Source organism: Ursus americanus, chromosome 8, assembly GCF_024610735.1.
Source record: "Ursus americanus isolate L20-20 chromosome 8, mUrsAme1.1.p, whole genome shotgun sequence".
NCBI classification, from domain to species: Eukaryota; Metazoa; Chordata; class Mammalia; order Carnivora; family Ursidae; genus Ursus; species Ursus americanus.
Genome location: NC_142134.1, coordinates 51,670,469 through 51,681,443, shown reverse-complemented (window position 1 = coordinate 51,681,443; position 10,975 = coordinate 51,670,469). Strand labels below are relative to the sequence as shown.

Sequence of the window (10,975 nt, the reverse complement as noted above, 5' to 3'; positions counted from 1 at the left end):
ATTAAACCTGGGGACGCTGATGTGAAGGGCCTGTGAACATTAAAATTGCTACTGGGTGTTTGAAAAACAGACTTGAACTCCCTCTTCTTCCCAGTGTAGATTTCCCTGAATTTCGTATGTAGATATGCACCTTGCTCAAGCTTTCTATCCTTCTTTTCTGCTTTATTTTGCTTCTTTGTAATTCTCATGCTGTAACAGGTTCTGTTGCTAGATGATCGTGTCCATTGCCTTGCTCTCCAGTACACGCAGACTCACGAGAGCAGGCTGTTTTATTTTTGTGGTTGTTAATGTTCACTGCTGTCTCTCCAGGGCCCAGCACAGTGCTTAATAAATATTATAGCAAGTGTTCAAGAAATATTTGTTGGAGGAGAAGAGAAAGGACAAATTTCACTTAAGGTGTTTGTAGTGTTTGAACAGATGACCTCAGGCATGTCTGAGATTCTGTGATTGTCTGATTATGCATAAGAAATAAAGCGCCATTAAGAACGTGATTTTAGGGACGCCTGGGTGGCTCAGTCGGTTAAGCGTCTGCTTTCGGCTCAGGTCCTGTTCCCAGGGTCCTGGGATCAAGTCCCACATCAGGCCCCTTGCTCAGTGGGAAGCCTGCTTCTCTCTCTGCCTTCTGCTCCCCCGGCTCATGCACGTTCTCTCTCTCTCTCTCTGACAAATAAATAAAATATATATAAAAAAAAAAAGAACTTGATTTTAAAATTTCTAGATCTTTGGGATGACTGTCTGGCTCAGTTGGTAGAACATGTGACTCTTGATCTTGGGGTTGTGGGTTCGAGCCCATGGTGGGAGTAGAGATTACTTTAATAAAATTCTAGATCCTTTTAAACTGTTGAGACAATAAACACATGACATTAGAATCCTATGCATGATATGTAAGCTTGTATCACTTTATTCAACCACTGGGCACTGGCAAAGCTTCTCAAATTATGAAATTAAACACTTGTTATTCAAAGAGAGGATAGGGGTAGAGGGGAAAAAAACCCCAGAAGGCAAAAGTCCCAAACAGGAGTGGCTATTAATAGCCACCATGTAATGAGCATCTACTGTATTTCAAGGATTCTACAGATCTTTTAAAATAAAATCCTTCCAAGAGAGATATTATTATACCTATCTTCCAGATGGGAAGATCCGGGCCCTATCCTTGCAATTAGATGGAGACGGGATTTGAATCTTTCTTTGTCTTAATTCACATGGACGCTTTCTCCAAAATTTCAGATTGTACAGCCTTCAACCTGTTCCCTCCAGAACTGTGCAGGAGATCTGTTATTTTGAAGAGATGGCAAGTTAACACTCACCGGTCTCTGCCTTACAACTGAAACGTTTGCAACCCCCGCTCCGAGCAGGTGCGCTGAGTTGCAGTTACCCTGTGATGTTTGCGCCCAAACTACAGATCCCTATCAAGGCAACGAGTAAAATATGAATGTGAGAAGAAGCAGTGATGGCCTTCTTCTTCTTCTTCCTCTTTTTTAAACAAACCAACATTTCTGCCTCAGAGTGAATGTTGTGCCCTTTGCAGGGGTCTCCTGGGAGTTTAATGCACTTGACAGAAAGACGCTGCTCTGACATCATGTCTCGAGCTCCTCTTCTGGATTTGCTCTGAGCCTGAGGCACGTTCTTTTACCTTACTTCCATGATAGCAAATCGTTGTCCTTTTCGGGTGGACGTGATTTTGGGAGACGGCCCTTTGGAGCTTCATCCAGTGAATAAGGTGGGTGACTAAACCAGATTATATTTGGAGTTAAGTACATGTTGTGAAGAGAGTGTGGTGATTATGGTTTTCTTTTGTGGTTTATTAAGCCGGGTTGGAAGGATATTGTAAAAAGGTTCTCCAAGTTCTCTGACGAATGCCTGCCGTGTTGGAAAAGTGCCTCAGCTGCTGAGCGACCTCTTTGAAGGGTAATGGTCATCTGACCCCAGGAGCTCTGCTCTGACAGTAAAACAAGAAAAGTACCATAACTTCAGAGCCACACTTGAATGACTACTTTGGGTGCTCTCGTCCTCTGCAAGGAGAGCCCGCGTTGGTGTGAGTGATGGCTCTGCACTAAAAAGAACCAGGATGTCAATGTTTGCTCGAGACACACAGTTACACAGAGCAAACACACCCGGAAAAAAGTGGCAGTTGAGAATTCTGAGAACCTCACATTCACTAAGACAAAAGGCAGCATGTTACATTAAAACAGTTGAAGAGAAGATAGATGATGACAAGAACAGCGGGGGAAATGATGGTTCTGGCAATAAGAGGGAAGCGAGGAGATGTTTGAAACGATATTCTTATCTGCTGAGGACGGCTCTTGTTTATACTGAGTTAAAACATGTAAGGAAGAAATTGTGCATGTGATGTCTAAGCCTGCAGCATTTCTAAGACATCTTAATATTTAGAATATTTAAGGGCATTTTACACGAATGTATTTTGCACTGACGTATTATACATCAGAATTAAGCTCTTTCTCTTACAAAGGGCTAGCATTTTACAATCCCCATCATGAAGTCTCTCAATCAGAAGGAATGTGTGTTTTGGCTTAATACAGTTATCACGCAGTGGGGAGCTGGGTAAGAATAATTACAGTATGACTAATGCCCTGGGTTTCGAAGCATTCAGACAAGGTTTTGGTATGTATTTTCCATCTTCAGAACCCACTGCAATATTTTATCTTATTAGGTGGCATATCACAGATGAGGGTCTGTGTAAACATTAAAAGCTACCCACTAAATCTAAATCATTTCAGTTAATAAGTTAATAGTAAGAAGAAGGAGGAGGCATCTTACTAACCCAGGGGAGAAATAATTTAGTAAATGACTGATATCGCAAGGTTCCCAAGATTTTACTATTCAATATGATTACCATCGTCATTAAGAGCTTTCTTTGGAATAAATGGCAGAGAGCCTTTGCAATGGGCAAGAATACCACTTACGCACAAGTCCAGGGTACGCAGATGGTTGTCTTGTTATTTACATAAAAATCCTCCGTAAAAGAGGTCCTTGTTCTTAGGAGACTGTTAAAGAGAAAATAAACCGTGCTTCTTCCATAGCAAAGGGCATTTCAAAGGAAGGCGTTTTGAGAAAGCCAATCTTGACCTTTAGTGGATTGTGTTTGCCTGGGAATCTCAGAGGAGGGGCACCCAGGAGAGAAAAAATGGACTTGTGGCCCCGGGGGCTCTGGCGGCCCCCCTTTCCCATAGCGGCTCAGCTCTCTCTTTTGGGAGACAGTGGCATGAAGAACCAGGACAGCCGATGGGCTAAATCTTTGTTCTGCTTTTCATAGGCCGTAGAGTTTCATTCCACCAGAGGAGGTCTCCTTGGCTGTAAAACATATTTTTAAATGTTTATCACATAGGCTATTGCAAGGCTCAGATGAGAGAATCAGTCTAGTTCAGCAAGTGGCTCTTGGGTGACTGACGAGTCAATGCCTGAGATACTCCAGTGAGCAAGGCCAGGCCCTGGGCCTCGAGGGCCTTGGAACTGGGCTTCACAGAGCTCCTTGGTGGGAGCTTTGGCAGTGTCGACATGGGTGGTGTGGGAGCTCATGGGAGGCGGGCTCCCAGAATATGGCTTATAACCCGGGTCGGGTCCCTATTAGGAACCCCATACCCATAGCTTCCTTCCCGCCCACTGCTCTGAATTCCCCAGGATTTCCCCCCACCTTGGTCCCAAGGCCAGACTATGGGGCATCAGAACGACACCCTAAAAGGTTCGTGTGGTTTGTGTATCTGTGATCGTGTGGTGGGTACGTGTATTTTTAAGTCATTTGCTTCCGCCCCTCAACAGGACCCCTGTCTATTAACAGAATGGGGCAAAAGCGAGAGAGAGAGACAGAGACAGAGACAGGGAGACACAGAGAGGGAGATTGGGAGAGAACCAAAAAGAGAAATTTCCAGAAAAGGAAGAAAGTTAGATCGCTGCCCCAACCCGCTCCCACCCCCAGCAAGAACCCCCTACCCCCCCAGGATTAAACTGTATGTGAAGGGTAGAGGTGTGGAAGAGGCCATAGGAGAGAGGTGCTCACGTCAGGAGCAGGGGGAAGCACAGAGTCTACATGAGAACACCAGAAACGACAACCGTGCACACAGACCGAGCCAGTCCACCAGAAGAAGAGGCGCAGCCAGGGAGCCACGGACAAAGGGGAATTTCTCAGCCGGATGCAGCAACGCCCTTCCCAGCACCACCCAGGATGCGGTGGGAGTGCTTGGACATCCGGACACAGTCCACCTGGCCTGGCCCTGGGAGTACGTCTGCCCTTTTGTGGAGAAAAGGCACAAGGCCTGACGCCTCCTGCTTGTGGCACCTCTTGCTTTGTGTCTCAAAGGGCAGAGTCTTGCCTCACCTTCCATGGCAGGTGGAGGGGGCTGTCCAGGCAGGCCACTGTCCCTGCCCGACTCCCCCGCTGTCGCAAGGGACGCTGGGACACAGAAAACCCCTGGGTCTCTTGCTGGAAGTATGACCAATTTTGAACCCTTTGCCGCCCCCAATCTTTAGGAGCTTGGATGAGGAAACTCTTCTAGCCCCCATTTTCTGAACAAAATCGACATTGAGCTCCATCTCTGCACTAAATTGGCCCCTCACAGCAGTGCGAGGGACAGTGTACCCTGTATCAACTACCACCGGCCGGCACACCCTCCCCTACTTGTACCCCAGGATTACCTTTAGTCAACTCTCTCGGGAGAGGAAATCAGCCTACATGGAGAAACAAGGCAAGGAACCGCTGCCCAAAACTAGTCGCTGGCTGGGTTTAGTGCAGGACAGTGTTTCAGCCGTGCCGTCCTCTCTGTGAGAATCCAGGGCCGAGTTTCGCTTTAGTCTCGGCATCCCGAACAATAACCCAGTGATTTTATTGAGGGACCACTCAATTTTTCATGCGGCAGAATTTTTCGTTTCATAGGGTAGCTTAAAAGCTTAGAACCACAAGGCCCCTCTTTTCTGTAACCTCACCCCTGGTTTTAGAATTTCTGTCTTCATTTCTCTCTGTGTCATCTTTTCATTTCTCATTTTTAATTGGTTTGATCTTGCTAAGGTGTGTGTATCTCTACAAGCTGCCCTAAATCTTTCGATGAGCAAAACCAGTGGTAAACAACTAAAGGATCCACAAGCCCTGTGTTTGGCTTACCTAATAATATCATGATGGTGATCTGGCTTTCCGTAGAGAATTTTCTAGAAGGAGATAACATACTTGTCAGTGAGCTCAACGATCTCCCCTGGCAGATTGAGTTCTTCCTGCACACTAACAAACTGACACTCGGGTTCCTGTAAGTGTGTCTGATGGGCTTAGTGAGTGCGTGTCCCTCTCTGAGAACGCTCGTCTTGTACCCTTTATGCCCACCACCGCTGCACTCTAGACATAGTAATCCTCTTCCACTCCCTAGAACATGGCAAACTCTTTCCTGTCTCAGGGACTTTGCACATACAATAGGACGGTCCTTCCTCCTGCTCTCTCCAGGCCTCTCTTTCCCGTTAGTAGAGCGGTAGTGGTAGTGGTACATGAGAATGATCGGGATGTGGGGGGCGAGGGTATATTAATACCCAGGCTCCAACCCAGACAAATTAAACTAGAATCTCTAGGGGTGGAGCCTAGCTACTGGTATTTTTTTTTTAAAGCTTCCCAGATGATTCTAATTCTTAGCCAGGGCTGAGAATCACAGGTCTCAGCTTAAATGTTAGCTTCTTAAAGAGGCCCTCCTGGACCACATCCAGGATATAGATACTGTCTTGCTGTCTAGCTCAGCTTCTTTTCTGGTTCCTTTGTAATAATCGCTACAATGTGTACTTAGTGCATGTATTTGAATGGTTTTGTTTGTTCCCCGCTCCCCCCACCCAACTAGGACATAGGTGCTGTGAGGACAGGAAATAGATCTGTCTTGGTCTTTGTGCTTCTCTTCAGTGCACAGTGTCAGGTGCATAACAGGATTCTGAGTCTACAATGATAAGGATGGCCCTCAAATGATGCTACTGGTCTGTGGGGCCTCCTGGAGGCCAGTGAGGCCCCCTGGAATGTTATGAGAGAATCCATGTCAATGCTCAGTGGCTATTTTAACTGGTAAAATGGTTGCACACACTTGCCTTTTACCTGACTCCTGTGTCCCAGGATTTTTCAAGTGAGATCTGTAAATAAATCCTGATTCGGAGTATCTCCCTTATGAGCATGTCCTTCTCCATTACTTGATTTTAACCATTCTGAGTGAGAAATGGCATCTCATCTCTGTGTGGTGGGAGCCCTACTCCAGCACCCCACACTGATCTTACACATAGTAAGGGCTGTATAGATGTTTGTCGACTCGAACGGAGTTTACTGGATCTTTATGGCACATAGATATTTTGACTACGATCTCACCCTGGGCCGTAGCATTTGGGGGCAGTAGCTTTCAGGGATTTGAGGCATGGGGGAGTGTGAGCACGTCATGAAATTTATCGTTCTAGGCAACTTCACCGTAACCTAGATGCAGATGGTCTCTACACCTGCATTGCACAGAAGGAAAAAAAAAAGTAAATTTGTGTTTAGAGGCAAATAATGAAACTGTGAGGAGTCTGAAAACAACTCAGTCACCTACCTCATAACGCAGGTGCTGGTCCAAAAAAGGGTGAATTCATGGTGGGGCTGCCTCAGCTCTTGCTCTGGCTGAGTCAGTTCTTTCTAAATTATTACTTGATAGCTATTAATAAATCAAAGAAAAACAAACTAGCCACCTACTGTTTTCCCTCCACAGTTAGTATGTTCACCAAGCGGACGTGTACGTTCTCAGGAGTTTTTTTTCCTAAGCTGAAATGAACTAAGACCAGTTAGAGGAGTGGACTTTTTTTTTTCTTTCTTTTTTTTTCCCCTGCTTTATTTCACTTCCTTAAGGAATCATCTGGGTTTTTCACTCTTCCTTTCCTCAGTTTTACACTGGTGATTTGTTGGTGGGAATCAGAGGGGCCTCTTATCTGGGAAAGTTTTCAATATATTGTCATGGACAGACACGCACGTGCGCCTGCACACACACACACACACACACACACACACACACACACACACGGGTAAACCCACACAGATGAAATCCCCTCTTCAGAGAAGCCAGCTACAGGAAACTGACTTATGCACAGGAACTTGCTAATCTCTATCGTCACATTCGGATTGTTCCTGCCACCTCAGTCACCGCGCACGCTAAACCCAACCATCTTGGGCTGGATTCTCTACTAGCTCAGCTCTGACATCTTTGGTTCTTCCAGTGTGAATCAGGGATATTCTTGGGGAGGAAGGAAAATGTTGATTCCAGAAGGAAATCCTAATAGTGAAAGGGCTCGGGCAGCTTTTGCTTTTCCTTACCTGCACTGAACAGATTGACTTCCGGAGTCAGTCATTTTGGTGTCAAGAAATTTCTTCAGCATTCTACAACAGGTAAGACTTTGGCTTCTTTGAAAATATTTCCTCAGTGTCAAAAGAAATCTCTCCAATTTATGTAGCTTTTACTCTAGGCTACACACAGTAATGATCTTGTTCTACCCGTTGTAAAGGATGAAACCATTTTATGGGGGAAAGTGGAGTTGCTCTGGTGTCCAGCTCCCCCTGCCATCCTGACAAGATGCGTATAGCTTTTGAAAAGTTACAAGTTATAAGAGTTGGCTTTTGTTTTTTCAGATATTCTTCTAGAGAATTCAAATGCTTGTGATCGACTATGACTGAATTCAAATATTTGGGTAGTTTAAATATCACTCTATGTTTGATAAGTAAATATAAAGATCCTCTCAGTTGTACAAATAAGAGGGTTTGTTTTTTTTTTTTTTAGACTTATTTATTTGTGAGAGAGAGAGAGACAGCATAAACAGTGGGAGCGGCAACAGGCAGAGGGAGAAGCAGGCTCCCTGTTGAGCAAGGAACCCGATGTGGGACTTGATCCCAGGACCCTGGGATCATGACCCGAGCTGAAGGCAGATGCTTAACTGACTGAGCCACCCAGGTGTCTCTGTATGAATAAGATTTTTAAAATTTTCTTAATCAGAAAAGAAACCAACCAAAATCCCGATGAGGAAGGATCTGGATCAGGAATTCCTCGCCTGTCTGTTCCACCGATTGCCAATGCTCAAGTCCTCTTTCTACAAGTGGCATATGATGCAGAAGTATTTATTTTTAAATTGACTTAAATTAAATTTAGTTTTTGAGGTGGTTTGATTTGGAGACATGCTGTGAGGTACCATCAATAGCCTGGGTTGTAGCTAAATAAAGCTAGGGAAATCACTAGTTTTAGGTGCTTCCCTAAATTAAAGCTGCCATTGAAATATTCAGGCAAGCAATAAATAGTCAATAATCACTTATGATTCCAAGCTGGTGCTGTGGAAGATATAAGAGAAATATAAGGAATTCTCTACCCGAGGAATTTATAATCTAGTAGTCATGGTGAGAAGTGAAATTCAGGAGGCAGTACAAGGTGGGAATTGTGTGAATATCAGCGTGATGTGGGCTATAAGTTACAGGAGTTCCAAGAAGGGGGTTTAAGGGTAAGCTAGAGTCGGTCTGGAAGACATGGTCTTGGAAAGACGTGAGATTTGAGTAGGTGGAGAAGGGGAAGGTTAATTTGTCCAGGAGAACTGTGTGGGCAGAGGCACAAAGGTGAGACTAATGAGATGAGCAGTCCAGTGGAAGAGACCGGCCCCCCAAAAGAAGAAAGTTTGTTTTACACATAGTCAGGAAATAAGCTTGGAAAATTCAGGTGTAGACAGTTTACAGAGGACCCTGAGAGGCTGCTGAGCAGAACAGATGCCTTTTGATAGTGTTCTGGTCTTCTTAGGCCCTCAGGCTCCTCTTCTCAGCTCTCACAGCTCTCACAAAATTCCAGGTGACAGGGAGCCCAGAGATCCCAGCCTCTTCATGGTGAGGCTACTTTATGCATCTCCACGTGTGTGACCTACCACTTGCCTTCCCTCTACTGGCTTCCCTTACTACACCACTGATGCCGAGAAAGGTTTGTGCAGCTGGGGGTGCCTGTAAGACCTCCATTTCTGCTTCTTTCATGTCTGTCATCCAGTATTAAAGTGGCTTTCCTCTTCGGAGGATGAGTTGGTTGACCAAGCGAGCCTCTAGTCTTCAAAAGCCAGTCCAAACATTCCATGAAACTGTGTTGCTTCCTTTGCATACCTGAATGAGATGTTACGGATCAGCTGGTACTTTTTCCCATGATTCGGAGCCCTTTTATTTTTCCTGAACTGTGAAAAATTTGCATCCACCTACTAACAGAAATATAGTATGGTGAGCAAGAAACCAGACTTTGAAGACAGATCACCTTGTGTTGAATCTGGTGCTGTTGCTTCCGAGCTGTGGGAACCTTGGACACACATTCTTCAATCCTCAGATTAAAAACAAGTATTTGTAAAGGAGCTCAGATAACTGTAAATACCTATGTCAGAGAATTGTTGTAAGGGTAAAAATGAGATAAAAGTATGTAAAGCATTTAGTCTAGTGCCTGGCATAAAATAAACTGTCAAGAAATGTGGCTATTACGGTTGTTATTAAGGACTTGGTAGGGACGTGAGAATGAAGATGATGTGCTCCCCAGTTGGGAAAGAGATATCTGTAAGTAACTCTTTTAATGCCAGTGTTCCTTTCAAAGGAAAATGGGGCTAACGGGTGAAGGCTGGACATTAATATTTTTTTGAGCACCAAGTATGGAATGGGGACAGGGTTGTCTATTTTAGAGCAATAATATATATGAAAAAAGGAAAACAAGATTAGAAACTGAATTTTTAGTCTTTCCATATATGATTGTCGGACTTACGAGACGGCGCTCTGAGGGCCTGCTGTGTTTTTTGTGAGCACCCGGGGCTGTGTCGCTCTCTGAATGCTCTGGGTGGAATGTTAGAGGTGTTTTTGGCATTCGAGGCAGAGGCAGACGGTGACTCTTCTTCCCTGGCCAGCTTAAATTAAATTATTTAATTGCATGGTATTTTAATTTTAGTGCTAGCAAGGCATAGCCAAAAACCTACTTCTATTCATTGACCATGTTGACAAGGAGAGCCCACAGTGCTTATCTGTGTTCTAGATGCTTGGGTGACCCAAGATTGAAAAGTGTCTTGCCTTCCTGTTCCACTATCCAGACTAGGGATTTTTGGGGGGTAGTAAGCACCCTTTAAAAAAATGCAAATATGGCCAAAATGTTCATTATACAGGGATTTCTTAATTATATGTGCGGTTTGCCTTGGGCAAATAGTAATATTGTTTCCCTTCTAGAGCCCCACTAATAATAGAAGGGAGGAAAGATGGGGCTTTGTGTATGCAAAGGGGTGAGCCCAAGTCAGGATGGGGTGCCAAAGTGGGGCATGACAGAAGTCAGCACGACAGTAGTGGGTGCCGGGGTGGGCGGAGCAAGCAAGGAGGGTGTCCGAGATGGAAAGGGTGAATGGCGGCAGGCGGATGGGTGCCAGAAACAAAGTCTTCTCCTCTGTGGCTCTTCAGTCATTTGACTCGAGCAGCTGCTTGAAGCCCAAGCACCCTCTTGGTGCTTTGTGTAAGAAGATGTACTGTTCTCTGGATGTGGACAGTTGTTCAGAGATGATTTGATTTATATGGTTTTGGCCTGGAATCCTAGTTCCTAGAGTTGGCTGGACATCAAACCCACTTGGGGAATTTTAAAAACTAGCACTTCCCATGTATCACATCGCAGCCCTGGGGTTTGGTCCAGGAATCTGTGTGATAATCAGTACAAACCCTTTCCCCCAGGTGGCTTGGAGACAGTTGTTCTATAGGTAAGCTTTTGAGAGCCATTAATTCAGAACTCTTCTAACAGGGCACCAAGATGGTAAGTTGAGTAAGTGCTGAATGAGGCCAACTGATCTTCTCTTTGTTGTGATTAATATCGACATACAAAAGTATTTTCCTTTGTTTTGAATTTATTTCTTAGGAGAATTCCTGGGGGTGGGATAACGGAATTAAAGGTGTGGACATGTTTAGAGTTTTCATCAACTATTTACATTTTAACACTCAAGTGGTAGGGCGCCACTTTAA

The 10,975-nt window shown here is 44.7% G+C and overlaps 1 protein-coding gene across 2 annotated transcripts in view; it reads left to right on the top strand.

The window, feature by feature from the left end:
• The first annotated feature begins 1,250 nt into the window (after window positions 1–1,250).
• Window positions 1,251–10,975, top strand: part of RHOH (ras homolog family member H) — a 46,272-nt gene continuing 36,547 nt past the window's right edge. Inside the window, exon 1 of one of the 2 annotated variants that reach the window (XM_045815990.2) lies at window positions 1,251–1,720. The gene's annotated coding sequence lies outside the window, so the exon portion shown is untranslated. Of the gene's footprint in view, window positions 1,721–7,052; window positions 7,379–10,975 lie in introns of those variants that run through there. The other variant, XM_045815989.2, reaches the window with a different exon arrangement.